This window comes from Strix aluco, chromosome 11, assembly GCF_031877795.1.
Source record: "Strix aluco isolate bStrAlu1 chromosome 11, bStrAlu1.hap1, whole genome shotgun sequence".
NCBI classification, from domain to species: domain Eukaryota; kingdom Metazoa; phylum Chordata; class Aves; order Strigiformes; family Strigidae; genus Strix; species Strix aluco.
The window spans coordinates 15,805,050-15,820,936 of record NC_133941.1 but is presented as its reverse complement, the minus strand read 5'-3'; the positions used below and the strand labels follow the sequence as shown (position 1 = coordinate 15,820,936).

General features: G+C 34.9%; 1 protein-coding gene across 1 annotated transcript in view; it reads left to right on the top strand.

Moving 5' to 3' along the window:
* The window catches only part of CACNA2D3 (calcium voltage-gated channel auxiliary subunit alpha2delta 3), a 468,241-nt gene that overhangs the window by 239,431 nt on the left and 212,923 nt on the right, over positions 1-15,887 (top strand). The gene's annotated exons all lie outside the window — the stretch shown is intronic.

Genomic DNA, 15,887 nt, shown 5'->3' with positions numbered 1-15,887 from the left:
TGGTCCTATTGATCTGTTGTGGTAGTTTGACCTTGGCTAAATGCCAGGTACCCACCAAGTCGCTCTATCACTCCCCGCCCCCCCCTTATCTCAACAGGGCAAAAAAGGGGAAAGAAAATAAGATAGGAAAAAACCCAACCCTTGTGGGTAAAACAAAAGCAGTTTTAACGTAAGCAAAGCAAAGGTCCGCGCACGGAAGCAAAAGGAAAACAGATTTATTCTCTACTTCCCATTAACAGGCGATGTCGGGCCTTCTCGGGAAGCAGGGCTCCGATATGCGTAGTGGTTGCCTCAGAGGACCAAGGGTGACACCCCCCCCGCCCCCCCCATCTTCCTTTTTCCCAGCTTTATACTGAGCAGACGTCATATGGTATGGAATATCCCTTTGGTCAGTTCAGGTCAGCTGTCCTGGTTGTGTCCCCTCCCAAGATCTTGCCCACTCTGTCCCACTAGGGGAGGGGGGAAATGTTGGAAAGGGCCTTGGTGCTGTGTAAGCACTACTCAGCAGTAGCCATAACATCAGTGTGCTATCAACACCCTGCCAGCTCCCAACATAAAACACAGCACCATGAGGGCTGCTATACGGGAAAACCAATTCCAGCTCAGCCAGACCCAGTACATCTGTATAAAGAAATTTGCCAAAATTAAATTGCTTTGTTATATAACACATGGATGTTATATGGTAGTACAGAGTGCCTTGAATTTTTGTGATGAGAAAGCTCTAGTAGGCCTCACGTTTGGATGTGAAATAATTTCCTTCTACACTTTTTATCTTCTGCTAAAGCAAGTTTGGGGACTATTTTAGGAAGTTTTCGTAGTTTGAGATACCTACCATGTTATGTGCCTGTGGAAGCAACAAGCTCACTCTTTGAAATTGAGCAATTAATTGATTAATCTGAGCGTGCTGTGTGGGGTTTCAGTATTCTGTGGAAAAAGGTAGTAGTTTTGATTTGTAGTTTTTAGTCACGTTTCTCTCATTTATAAAACTACATTTGTTTTCTCCCTTTTCTTGTTTACCTGAACTAAACCTCATCTATTAGCAATCAGTGAGCAAGAGAAAATGGGAAATCGGTGATTTTTTACTGATCTTCTGAAAATGTTATATGTTGATTACTGTCATTTTGTATAGCAAAAATGGCACACAACTATTCTATTTTTGTTGGTTAAGAGGTTTTTATTCAGAGAATGTAGAGTACCAACTAACTGCAATTTGAAGATCTATTTTCTCTTCAGATACCTTGCTCACTCCTTTTATGTAACTTCATTCTCTAAAAGAAGAAAGTTCATACATTTTGTGATTTTACCAGTACATGCCAGGAAGTCTGTCATCTTTAAAAGAATGCAAGGATGCATCAGTAATTGTGCATATTCTGAAGAGACCTGTAATAGTTTTTGTGTGAATTGATGCTAGCCCTAGTGGAAGGGATGAGGAAGTTCAGTATTTAATTAATGCGTTAAGATGTAGAACTAGATGTTATGAAAGAAGTTCCATTGTATGTCAGCATTTGTCCATTTTGGTATTTATCATACTTTGTTGGGTCACATCTCAATTGGCAATGGCAATATTGCTGAAATAGAACAGAAATATTTGTTTCTACTCTGTGACATACAAGAAGTGCTTCTTTGAAATGTGGTGATCCACTATTTGCAAGTTGAAGAAGAATACATGACCTTTGATTTTTGTCTCCCTACTTTTTCTTCAGTGCTTTTCACTGAGATTATTTGTTGCTGGTATTTACAAGAAAATATCTCCTGCCTTTTCTTATTCGGTATTTAGTGGTGAAGATGGGTGATTCTTCAGGGGTAAAGCTTTTATTGATTTTTCTGTTAATTAATTAGACATTTGGAAAGTTAGGGCTTTATAAAATACATTTGTCTGGTGAAATTACAGAATAATTCTGGAACCAGTAACATACTTGAAATGTAGCTTGTTTTTCAGATATTTAATATTCAAAATGGAATCTGTTTTTATCAGACAGGTCATATGTTATGATTTTATTCCTAAGTAAATTAGTGTAACTCCTTAATATTATATATATGGCTTAAGTCTTTTATCAGCTGGCTGTGCTCATATAAATGCCTGGTAGTAATATAGTCTCAATATATCTCTTGATTCCTGCTTTGTATTCATGCTTATTTCCAAATGTTTTCTGAGAGAAACAAGACAACTATAACCTGATTGTGAAATTATTATTTTAATAGCTGCTTCTTCAGATCATAAATGTTAATAGACAACAGACAAAATTTTTTCTTTTTTTGAAGTAATACACAGATGTTTGCATACACTTTCATCCCTATAGAAATGTTCTGAGAAGTGTTAAATTCAGCTATAACCTTCAATATTTACTGTTAATACTTTACTCCATTATATCTTGTAATGATTCAAGACTTCCATGATCAGATGATGTATGAAGAATTTTCATTAAGCAATATAAAAAATTAAAGAAATTAAATTTAAACAAATTAAATAGAGGATATGAGGAATATGACTGAATCTAAATTATCTTTGGCATTTCAATCAGTATTTCTGGCACCTTCCCCCTCCCCCTAATTTTCTCTCATTTCCAGTTTTGATATGATTGAGTGACTTTGCAGGCTAGCGTTAGCTCTGTTTTATGAAAATATAACTCATTTTGTTCCACTGGAAAGTAGGCTTAAATTTTTTTTTTAAAAAAAAAGAAGTATTGTGCCCAGTTATTCCTCTCTTGTTCAGTGGGATATTATCTGATTTAAGTTGTTAAGTCCTCAAATGTTCCATGAGAACATTTTGCTTTACCTAGTAAACACTGATGTCTAAGGAGATGTGCAGAATCTCTCAGGAGAATGTGCCTCTGATGTCTTGTATTTTCTTACAGTATGAGGTTAGTTCCTGTCTTAAAAATGGGAAGACACCATGGGGAAACTCACTCTATCATATGAAATCAGTCAGGAAAGAATTCTCTGAGTCAGTCAGCTAAGTATTTTCACAAAATCATGTGCTATATATCTTTCACGTGCAAATCAACAGCTATATCTGAGATACCAATACTTTGCACAGCTGTTGCAATAAGCAGCAGGACAGGTTTCCCTTTGGGTATACTTCTGTAAAGGCCTAGCATGAAGAAACCTACCTTGTTTAGCAAGGACATGGTGTTTAGGGAATAGATTTTACTTAATATGCAATATTCTACCCAACTCTTATAAAATATTTAATGTATTATACAGTCTTCTAATTGTATATAAGAAAATATGTAGAAAAAAAAAATCAAATCTGTTTGTCAGCCTGAAATGTTTCAGTATGAAAAATGTAAAAGATTTCCATATGTATGCTTTAATGCATTAGGGCTTTCAATGTTCTTTCTTGGATTTGTAGGAAGAATTATTGAAAACGCAATATCCTCCATATTTGCAGTGTCAGTGTGCATAAAATTTATGCATGCGGTGCACTTCAAGATCACCTGCTTTTGTATTACACCATCTTTATTCTCTCCAAATACATTTTTTATATTTATAAGTCACACCTTTGAACTGCTTAGTAGGTTTTTTTCTTGCATTTTTTTGTTCTCTATTCATCTAGATCTCTATTCATAGTGATCTTTCTTATCATTTATGTTTTTCCTGCCATTTTAATACTGTGATGGACAAAGTAATAGCTCTAATTGAGATAAGTTCTTCAGTTTCTGTTTACCTCAATTACCCTGTCAGCAAAGTACCTATTTCAGTTATGTTTTATCTAATGATAGATAATATTAAACATATCATCATTAGTTGCAGCAGAAACATCTTGTTCTCTTATAGAAAGGAACAAATTCTTCATGTAACTTCGAAGGCTTTGCCAGGTTGTTGGTGACAATCTCTAAAAATGGAGTGAAAACATACTGTCACCATGCAAATAACAATTAATATTTTCTTATTTTTTCCAAGTCATCTATATCTTTGCAAAAGACAGTACTTTTTAAAAACATATGGGGATAAGAGCACTTTATTACATGTCCTTGTAGATGTATTCTGCCTGACAGCTGATTACAAAGCTGCTTCTTTCTGATAATGTATTAAATAAAAATTGTGTTACAATAAATTTGAAATTTTCTTGAAAGAAGAAAATACTGTTTCTTTTATGAGTCCCTATCTTCCTCACCCAAAAAACACTTCCCCATGTTTTCTTAACATCTTCTGCTACTTAAAATGTAAATCTAGTAGATACTATCTTTATAACACACTATGTTTTATTTGTATGACTAAGACTAAGTTGTTAATGTCTATTTCCTTTTTTTAAATGAGTCCATTCATGCAATCTTGCACTTTAAGGAGCTAGATTCTTACACATTATAAATGAGTTTATGCTATCTACATAATTTTTATCATTCATGAAACTTGCATTCAGTATTTTCAAGTTTCCGTAATTCATTCATGACAGCTCTGCCACATGAACTACCAAAATGAGAACAATTAATCTTCAAGAGTAAATCCATCTACACGTCATATAAAAGCCCAGGTTTTCACCATGTAGCAGAAGTAAGTATTTAAAAAGAATATTACCGAGAAAGTGTTTGTTTTCAATTACAATATGATATAGTTGCAATACTTCTTTTTTTTAAGATGTCCTATTTCAGGAGAAAGCCTTTAAGTCTCAAAATATCTTTTTTATCTCAGTTGAAACAGAGAGAGCAATGCTTTTACTGTATATTATTGCTTCTACTATTATATCCAAATGCACTGGTAGAAACCAAGCAAAATACTGCACTTACATATTTCATTAGGTACCTTATCCTAATTTAAAAGCATGAAAAGACATTCTTGTTGTGCGGTGGAGCAGGCAAGCGGACATGACTACAGGAAAAGATAGCCCTTCAGGGTTGCTCCCAGAAAGTAGTACCACTAATTGTTTCTTCTTAAATAACACAATCCTACTTCCACTCTATTGGAAAATTCCAGGAAGTAACTAATGGAAAATTCCAGGAATGTTAACCTTATAAATGTTGCTCAAATGCTGTAGCACATCTAAAAATGAAATTACAATGAGATCAGAGATATTATCAGAGCTTCAAGCCCTGTCATGCTCTCTGTTGAAAGCCATTTTAGTCAGTAATTGAAGATTAATAAACTTGGAACAGAAAGTATCTACTTAAATAATATTTAACATATTTTGACATTTTAAACATAGCAAGACTGTTCTCAGTATGCTGTGACATTGCAAAGGAAAATAATATAGTAAATCCTTTTGTATGAATGCATGAGGAAACACTTTAAAACTCTAGTGACTCACCAGCAACTCCATGAAGTGTCATGATCCATTTTCTCCACTGGCTAAAATGACCAAATGGCTGCATATTTTGCAGCATAGGTCTTTTTCTCTCCTCCTTTTCCCCTTTGTTTTTATGTGGCCTGTCAAGTTCTATACTTCTATATAGCCCATCTCCTCAGTGTTTTGGAGAAGCCCAAAAGCATATCTTCCATGACCATGATTCAGGACAGAGTCTAAATCCCATTGAGATCAAGGAGAAATAAGTACATAATTGAAATATATAAGCAAATATTTTTGTGAAATTTCAGTTTGGATACAGTCTTCTAGTATTCCTCTTTCGTATGGGTTGATGCAGCACAAGTGGTCAAGGAAGATCTCATCTTTATGAGGTGTTCTGACTTGCAACATCCAGAAATGGATGTTCTGCTCCCTCAGCCTGGTGACTCTTTACCTGGTGATATTGTACCGCATGCAAAATCTGGAAAAGAATTCAAAAGAATCATTGAATGAATTGATCAATAGCCTTCCCTTTAGGTTTGTCCTTTGATCCTGAAAAGCATTTGCTTTCATAATTATCTGAAATAGCTATATGCTATGGTAGATATATGCAAAACCAGAAGCAATAATCCCTCACTACCGAGTAAAGTGAAATGGAAACCAAAATCCCACCTAAAATTTCCAAATTTTCTAGTATAAAATCCAGCTACACAGACCAGAAGTCTCTCCTGAATTTGGTCTCTGTTGCTAAGAAGGAAGGATGAATATACTCTAGAATTCAGGCCTTTTTTATTATTATTTTTTCTTAATCTGAGTTAAAAGTACCTCCACATTCAGTTACCTTATTCATTATTCTGCAGCCTTTCACTTACTGGGCAAGTAACAGGGAACAGAACTTCATCTGTCTGTCTTCTATTATTCTAAGGTCTCTGGTGAGAGTTCATTTTGTATGGGAGAGAAATATTTTCTTTCTGCTTATGAAGCATTACAACAAGGCAGAGATTTAAGATGGTTTCTGTCAGTGCTAAGACTTCAAGTAGGGTGGGTATAAAGAATAACTGCAATAACATCTTTATTCCTACTGCTCAATTATTATGATGCAGAAAGACCTAACAGCTCATGCTATGTCTGAATGGAACTGTTGAAATTGCAAGATAAATAGTTCCATGACTTTTAAGTATTTATACCTGCTTTTGCATCTGTTTTACATGAAAAATTTAACAGTCTGGAAGGTCTCTGGGTCTATATACAATACTTAAAATTAAAACTGAATCCAGAGATTAGCACCTCAAAATTTGCTGGATTTAGATTTGATTTCATAATAATTTATTATATTTGCAGACAATAGTAATCAGTTGATAACTCCTTAGCTATGTGGGACTTTAATGCATATTTTTACAGGATCAATATTTGTAGTACATTTAGTAATATATGTCATTATGCTTTTTTAAATATTTAAGAAAATACCTAGTCATTAGTGGTCACTTGGTCACTAAAGAACTTTATTTCAATCTGTTCATTGATATTAGAGATCTGTGAAAGAAATATTTAACTTTAATAATTCTGCATTTTATTTTTTTTACTAAAATTCTATTTAGTGAGTTTAAAGACAACCAACAATCTATTGGCTTAAATTGCTGTACATTTAATGAAAGTTTGAGCTTTGGGTACACGTAAAATTTGCCAAACATTTAGATTCTGCCATAGGACAGGAAAGAATGCTTCTCTTACCTTCCTTTGACAAAGGAAGATGAAAACATGGCACGTTTTTGTTTTCTTTGTCTGAAAACTATCCTAAAGACAAACATGAAATCAAGCTGATGCTGTGAAAACAGGCTACGAGAAAATGGGTAGCTGTGTTGTGGCATTGCATTGGTGACACATCATCTTTTTCTTCATGTCTGCTATCCACAAGTTTACAAACCTTTCTGCAGATTTTTAACCAAGTCTCTGTAGCTTAGGAACCTGCTGATGTTGGCAACATAGAACATTAGTACAGCAAATTGAATGTCTCGTATACAGCGTTGTCTGGATGTTATTAAATTGATTTTTTTTTTTCTAAAAAGACTGAATTACTGTAGAGGGGGATGTTGTTACTGCTACACAAACTGTATGCTTTATTACTGGTTTTCTCAGAAACAAAAGAAGGTCCAGATGCTTTATAGGACATTCAAGCTATGACATAACTTACATTAACTATCTTTCTGGTCACCCCTGCAGTATGATGAAAGATGGGGTATGAGATCAAACAAAAGGTCTTGATTTGGGCCTAAAGAGAAACAACTCCTCACAGAAATGCTATAGCCCTAGTTTCCTGCCCCATCTGCAGGAAAAAAAATAGTTTAAAAAAAGATTATTTTCTCCTGAATTATTACTTCTCCCTTTTAAAGAGAAAAGGAGGCAGGTAGGTTTCTGTTTCAGTGAATGCCTCTTTTTTTTTTTTTTTTGTCAGAACTACCAGAATGCTATCTACGAATTGTTTACTAGTATTTCTACTTGTATTCTTTAGTATGACGTTCAAAGTAGTTAAGAGTTCTTTTCTAAGCCAACGTCAATTTATTTTGCCATGAAGAAACTTTTTCTGCAGTGCTTAAAACCAAAAAGTGGAGAGATATTTTTTGTGAAGATAAGGGTGTATATATATACACCTCAGGGTATATGTGGATTGCCAGAGGAAGGATTACTGGCTCTCATATACAGAGTTATACGGTTGGCTAGGATTATATAGTGGCTAATGCTTTCTGAATGTTTTCAGAATTTTAGTTGGGATGATCATTTATACACAATGTAAATGTATATCCAAAGTGCTATTACCCCGTTAATGTTTGTCATGTAAGCAGAAATAGATACAAAAGTAAATTATGAGTCATACAAAGTACCTTCTAAACAATGTGCAGTCAAAATGGAGAATAATCTACAATCTGAAATAGATTGTCTGAAGTACTTTTCAGGAACTCATGAATATAAATAATAGAAAAATCATTACTTTTGCTGTAAAAAATAAATTAATTTTTTTGTAGTGTATGTAGACATAGAGTTCCAAAATTTAAGAAAAAATTTTTACATGAAACATGCTTAGATGACTACAAGTAATCACAATTTGCATCTAGCGTAAACTCCACATCACTGAAATACATGGCTGAAAGCCATTATTAACAAGAGAGACCAAAGTATTTTAAGTAAATATCATAATAAGAACCTGATATTTTATGAATTCTGTTTACTAATCCACGAAATGAATATAATAAAACTTGACCTGATATTTGAAGTGCTGTAAGGTCTTAATTTTTTAAAAATTTATTTTTGTGGAGTTGTTATGACAGAAGCAAGACAGTTAAAGTAGGCATAGTAGTTGCACAAATATGTCCATTTCTTTCTGTGGACTATGTCTATTCTTAAGGTAGTGTATTTTGTGAAGAATTATGTCATCCACTTAAGGAAATAGTGAGATCATTTATTTCTTGAAGTTCTTCAACAGCATGATAAAAACTGTATTTTAGTTTGTGTGTTTTAAACTGAACAATGCTGCAATTATACTAAAAGTCAGGATATACTAAAAGCCAATTCATAGTCCGATTGTTTTTAATTACTTCTCTTTATAATGTATGCATCTTCTTACTTAAACACAACAGGCAGAAAAGAGATGTTGAAGGCTGTCAGAGCTGTTCTATTTTAGATGAGTATCTACAGTCCCTGTAAAATATCAAGAATGTATATTGTTAATTGTGAGTAACCTGCCAACAAAAAGTGACCATAGCTGCATATATGAAACCAGTTTGGTTGCATTTGACAATAAAGAGATAACACAGTATTCCAATCAATTAATTTGGATTAATATTTTTTTTTTTAAAAAAAGTACAGGTAGTAAAAAACCTGAAGATTACGTTGGACTAAATGTCTTCCTAAATCACCTGTTTAAAGTTTGGCTTCTGGTAGCAGCTGAAATTATCTGAAGATATATTAAAGGCTATATTACAGAGGAAAACCTTGGTGAAAAATAAGTTGGTGAAAGAGACGAAAGTAGGGTTATGCTCAATCATCTCTGCTTCCTTTACCTATAGCCTGAAATGAGAAGGATATTTATAGATCTACAAGCCTACTTGCTTTATAGGTACTTTCTGTAGAGCACAAGATACTAAGTGAAAACTTTTCTCTGATTCTACAGAGAGGGAAGAGTGAAAACTTCATATGTATTTTGGAGTAAGTTTTAAAAAGTTGTCCTTATGTTTTAGGCCTCTGTTACAGCTTTTAGAATATACTGCAATAAACTGTCAATTTTCTATTTTTTTTTTTTAAATGCAAGGTTAATCTTGAATCAAACAATATTATGTAGTGGACAAACATTAATAGTATTAAAGATATTTTTATGACTAACAAGAATGTTCACAGTTACATTACATGCGATAATACAAGTAGAGGAGACTGCAATAGCGAGGCTTAAATAAGAAAATGGGTTATTGTATCTTTTTCTAACCAGTATTGTAAGATTCATTGCTAGTCCAATGAGGTATGGCAATTCTAGCAGCCTGTAAGTAATTGCTAAGTACCCTGGAAAACTGTAGACCAGCACAAAGAATAACTGTTTTCAGACATTTTCATCTGAGTACTGAACTATATTTCTACATATTATGTATGATCCATTCTTAGTTCATTTCTGTATCACTTTTCCTTTAATGACATCTTCATATACTTCTATTTTATATAACTCTCACTGAATTAAAATAAGCCATAGTGTGTTGTTTCGTTACATACCGAGGCTTTAAGTTAACTTCTGTTGGATATTTACATTAAGTTGAGAAGGTTGGTAAATTGCATGTTTAAATATCAAATCTCAAGAGATATTTGGACAGGGAATGTTACAAAGGGAGGAAGTTAAATGTTTGGTATAGTATTCTCTTGCTGGCATCCCATTACATATAGTAAATGGTATTTCTTGCTCATTTTGCTCTGAGAGGCCAAATTCTGCTGGTTTGGAAGTATAACAGACATTGTTTATATGAAATTATTATTCATATATACTATTTTCCCAGAGTACCTCTGTTATCCTTCGTGGTGTCTGGCTATAGAACAATCCCGCAATACATGCACATATATCAAGACAGTACGGAAGATTCATTACATGCAGGGGAACATATATGTGTAGTTTAGTATTCATTTCAGCAAAGCGCTTACATATGTGAATTATTACATCTCTGCTAACCAAAGCAATGAATTCAGGCATACATTAAAGTGCCTTACTGAATTAAGAACTAAACAATTCATCCAAACAATCCCATCTTTAGAACTCTGTTGTGGGTCTGCTGATTCTTTGAGTAGTTGAATATTTAACTGTGTTAGTGGTTCTGCATTTTATAGAATACCCATTTAGAGTGCACTGTTTGTTTATTTCACTATATTTATACCTACTTTTTCTAAACTGGCATAACAGCATTAACTACGTTCTGAGACTTCTGAAAAACATGGCAGTCTCTGTAGACTTAACTTTTATGTTCTGTTCCCATGTGTAGACATCTGCTGCAAACCTGATAAAAGCCTATTCTTCTCTATGAGATACTAAATGCCATCATCTCACAATCCTCTCTACTATCCTTACCATAATTGTCTCTGTGCAAAACTGACAGAATGAGATTTGCACATCTGAATAAATATGTTCTGTTTCTGTGGGATAACACTTGTGCACTGACTTCTGTTAAGATTTAAGCTCAGGCACAGAGGTTCCCCCTTACAAGTTCTTGAATCCTTTTTGCTGATTTTAACATTGAAGCTGAGCTTAGTGCATTGTTAGAAAACAGAAGTCCTTATTCTGCCATCTTATGTCATTAGACATTCATATCTTGAAAAAAAATATAGGATTTTGAATCATCTGGGACTTGTTATTGAAGAAGGTTTTCAAATCCATTGTAGTATTAAAGTGTATATCCCAATGGCTGCTCTTCAGCATGTCATTATGAAAATAGAAGCAGCTATAAATGCTTATAAAACATTTTGCAATTTGTGTTATATTGAGGTTCATAAAATGGAATACCTGCAGAGTCTATGATGCAACTTGGAACAGGCCTTTTTTGGGAGAAGAGGTATCAGAAGCATACCTTTGTTTAACCAGATCATTTTGTGTGTTTTTAGGTATGTATACAGAGATAGATAATGAGAGAGAGAAGTCTACTGGATACAAAATAGGAATTTGTTTTTTAATTCTGGCTTTTCTGGACAATTCAAGACAGAAGCCACTTAGGGTTTGTTTTTGTGGAAAATTTTGTGTCTCAAATTGTGCAGGCAACTTCCATATCTCTTATGCTTCAATAGGATCTGGGAATATTCAGCAACTTCTGGTAACATTTTTATGTTCACTTCACCTATTTTAAAAATAAATAGAAAGAGGTTATCCTTGTTTGAGGAAAAACATTTCCACACACACCCATGGAAAGATGACTGCTCTCTGTTGTCAAGAAGCCTAAAGGCAAATTTGGAAGTATGCATGACTGGAGACAAGACATACCCACTAGGCAAGCTCCTGGGCATTCCTCTTGGTGAAAACAAAATGTGGTGGAATAGTGAAATACAGTAATTATTCCACCAATTTTCTATCACATGGTTCTGTTTTTCAGCCTCTGATGAAGGAGAATTTGTCAGTTTTTAATAATGTCTAAGGTAGTATCAGTTATGGTCTGTCTCTGTGGGATTTAGCTGATTTAATAATATAAGGTATTAGTAAAACCATGAGGAATGTTTCCTAAGTATAAAGTCTTTCAATTAATCATTTATATGTCAGTCACCTTGGATTAGTCTAAATCTAGAATCTAAACTCTTACTTAAATATTCATTTTCAATAAATAAACTGAAATATATATTCAGTTTGTCAGGTAGAAAGGTGTGAGCAGGTTTTCAGCTCCTGTTCTTATAGAGTTTTTCTTCCCCAAATAATAAACAAACTCATGCAAAAAAAGAATAGGTGCAACATACTGTAAATTATGGAAGACCATCTGAAAGTTAACTTCCGTTATTTTCTAGATCCATCTGCCTAGCAGACTTTCCAAGAGTAAGAAAACCATGCCCAAAATTACAAGGAAAAGGGATAATGGAAATAATAAGAGAGGGAATGAAGTAAGAGGAAGCAAATGAAATGGGAATCAAAAGGGGATTTCTCAGACTGTCTTACACAGATTTCTTTCCTTCTGGGAAAAAGTCTTCTGAGGTATTGCATGGAAGGCTGGCTACAGAGAGAGGTGAATTACCAATATACGCAAGCCTGGAAGAAGAATGTTACCAAGCTGTGGACTGGTGTTGCCACTGAATATGATTTCCAACAAACGGATTGTAAAATTTTAGGGCTGCAGCTGACCTCCCCGTCCAGTGTGCTTTATGCTTCCAGATACATGAAGTACTCATCATATAATGCTGGGCTATAGGCTAGTTGCAGCATCTCAGTTATTCAAGATTCCAGTCTACCTCTTTTGAGGTGCCTACTTTCCCCAAGTTTTGCAGTATCTACAAACATCTACCAGCCTGAAAATTACTGTTGCAGTTGCCCTGCAGTAGGTGTGCAATTGTTTTCAATTCATTTTACAAATGAAGGGAAAAATCCCTAGGCAGTTCATCTCTACTACTCTAATACTTTATTAACTTAATCTCCAAGAGTGAAATTAACCGAGTATACGTTTATTAGTTTTGCTCTCACTGTGAAAAAGAAATGGCTGAATTTTCCATAAAATTAGAGTTTTGTCTAAATACCAAAACATCTGCGGTAGAGATGGGTGAAAACTGTAAACATTTGCTTTGGCTAAATTTGCATCATATTTAGGGGGTGAGTTTTCATCAAATATTTACGCTATCAAGTTTTATAGGCACAAAAATTCATGGAAGATTAATCTCATCCTGTATGCAAAAATGTCTATGATCAGATTATCTTTCTATCCAACCATCCATTTCTTGTCTCTTACAATTTAAAAAGAGTCCCTCATCAGTCACCAATTTGTGGGACCACCACCAGTGTAGCATTTTTGCAGCTGTACTGCTCTCAATTTTGAGTGGGGACCACAGAATGTGGCTAGAGAGTATGGATAGTCTGAGATTCCCATTGTTTTCTTGTGTAGAATTTGAGTCTGATCCTATGGTTTATATAGTATTGAAAAGGCATAATCAGCCCACTATTCAGAAGTGAATATGTTTTTTTACTGAGACCAAGTTCTTTCCACTCATTCCTTCACTTCTCCTGTTCCTACGCTATAGTGTCAGTACTACTTGTGTTTGTTCTGTGCAGTGTTGGGAACATAGCCAGTGGCAGCATCATGCCATTGTGTGGCAGGTAAGGATTAATGAGGATCTAAAAATCTCTCTTCACAGCTTTGATGGGGACTACTCATCAGAGGAGTTCAGACTTTTTTAGTGCAGTGTTTCTGTCTCTGCTGGATCTATATTTGGGACATCCAGTATCCTAGCTAGGTTTACTTTGTTTTACCAGATGATCTGTGCTCTCAGCCATGCTGTCCCCAGAAGTCTGGCATGCGGGCAGCACACACTGCTTAGATTTGATCAGTATAACAATACTATTGCGTTCCTCTCTGCTAGAAGAATTTCTTTAGTGAATAGCTCTGCTTAAGAGACCAATAGGAGTTTCCTTCTCTGTCTCCTACACGTGGGGATTGTTTGCCAAGACAAAGGGACCTGTTAGTTGCCTTGTGAAATAAGTTCTCCTTTACTTAGAGGTATTTTTTGGCACCTTCTTGTATGTTATTCAGTAGAGTCCTGTCACAATGGGAGTTATGTCCTATTCTGGCACTATCTCCCTGACTTATTATGGAGTTCATGATGAGTAGTACCCACAATATCTAATAGCAAATGGAACTGTTTAGAATTTTTAAAAAAGGGTGACAGAAGTTAGTCCATAAAAAGAGTAATGGAAATTTAGCAGTATTACTTACTAATGATTTTAACAAACAATGATATCAGTATGATTCTAATAACTATGATTTTTTAAATATTTTGATTTGTTTAAGCAACCAAATCCAAATTTGTGCAAAATATTCAAATGTGTACACAAACAGCATGAGAAAGTTGTGAGTACAGAGATTTTAGCAGCATATCTGATAATACTGAGTTTTGGGCTAAAAATTATGCTGGCTGACAACGTACATTTTGACATATGGCACCCCATTTTGAATCAAATTGTTTTATTTAGGCTGACCTGAGTTCTCCTTAAAAGGTCATGTATGGAAACTAGTGATGAGCCAGACATCTGAGGATGCCTTTGTGGTACATCATGTTTGTGCAGTTTCAGCCAGAAAAATGCACTTGGCTCTACATTTGTGTGCAGCAAGAGTGACGTCTAATAAGCTATTAGATCAATATAATTGGTGGGGTTATCCCTATGGTTATAACAGTGTTATATACAATATTCGGTTGTATTCAAAGGTGAAACTCAAAATGAAGTCTTTGGCTGTGCTCTGCTTGCATTAGCAATAGGAAATAATAAACATAATTTTAAAAATCTTAGTTTGGTTCATAATAAAATCCTCACATACTTTCCCCATGTCAGTAGACATGACTAGACTGAGGTCAGTTCATTTTTGGTCACATAGCAGCAAGGATGTAGGGAATGTCTTTTTTTTTCCCCTCCCCTTCACAGCCTTCACAAAGGTTGCTCAGAATGGTTTCTTCTCCCAGGCAAGGAGATGGCAGTCATTAATCATTGCCAACCAGCCAGAACAAACTTCTTGGTTGACAAATATTGAACATTTAAGGGAATTAGCAAATTCCTTCCTTAAAAATGTGAATCCCTCCATCAGTGTCCACAGTCCATCTAGGGAAGTCTGGGAAGTATTGTGCCACTCTGTGCCAGAGCAACTTTTAGGTATGCTCTTCTGTGCCAGGTACTCACTTCCATAACCACAAAGTATTGCCTTTAAGACTAACTGCTCAGCAGGGGTGTACAGATCTCTACATGATGTAAACCTCCAGGGACTCTCAGGAAAAGGAGAGGAATACAGCAGGGAAGTGCTCATACTGCGTAAATAACTACAGCTGCTTTTGCTGAGGAGGGGGGGAAAGAAAGTAGAACTTGACCTCAGCATCTAAGGGATGGTAACGTCGCCATCTTTCACACACTTTTGAAGTTTTATTTTGTGGTTGTTTTGTTTTATTTCTGAGAGGGTTTTCCTTGTAGATATTAATAGTGGAAGGTAAAAATATGGTCTTGCTTGAGTTATATTTGTGTGGAGGCAGGAGGAAAATGGCAGATGGATTTCCATCCTGGTGATCTTTTACTGCATTCATACAAGCCTAATATTATTGGGCCTTTTTGTATAAATTCTGCACAAGATTGATACAGCAGCTGCTCCATCTCTAATTATACAGGTGCACAGCATGCCAGAATATCCTGGGAAGGAGAGTAGTTGACTGTAAATTTTGGAGGAGTTTCATGGCAATTGTTCTTCTCTGCTGCCAAGGACACTGGAAAGCTTTGGTATCTCTGAAGCTAAATGCTCACTAGTGTTCCCTCTGGGAAGCCATGACCCTAAAATAGGGCTGAACTTCACTGTAAAACTGAGTTGAAAAATAAAAGGATGGTTCTTAAATTTTCATTTCACCTTGTGGAGAAGAGCCTCGTTTAAGGTTATTTTTAGCTTTTAAAAACAAATAATTTCTTTTTACTTATAAGGCAAATTGGTAA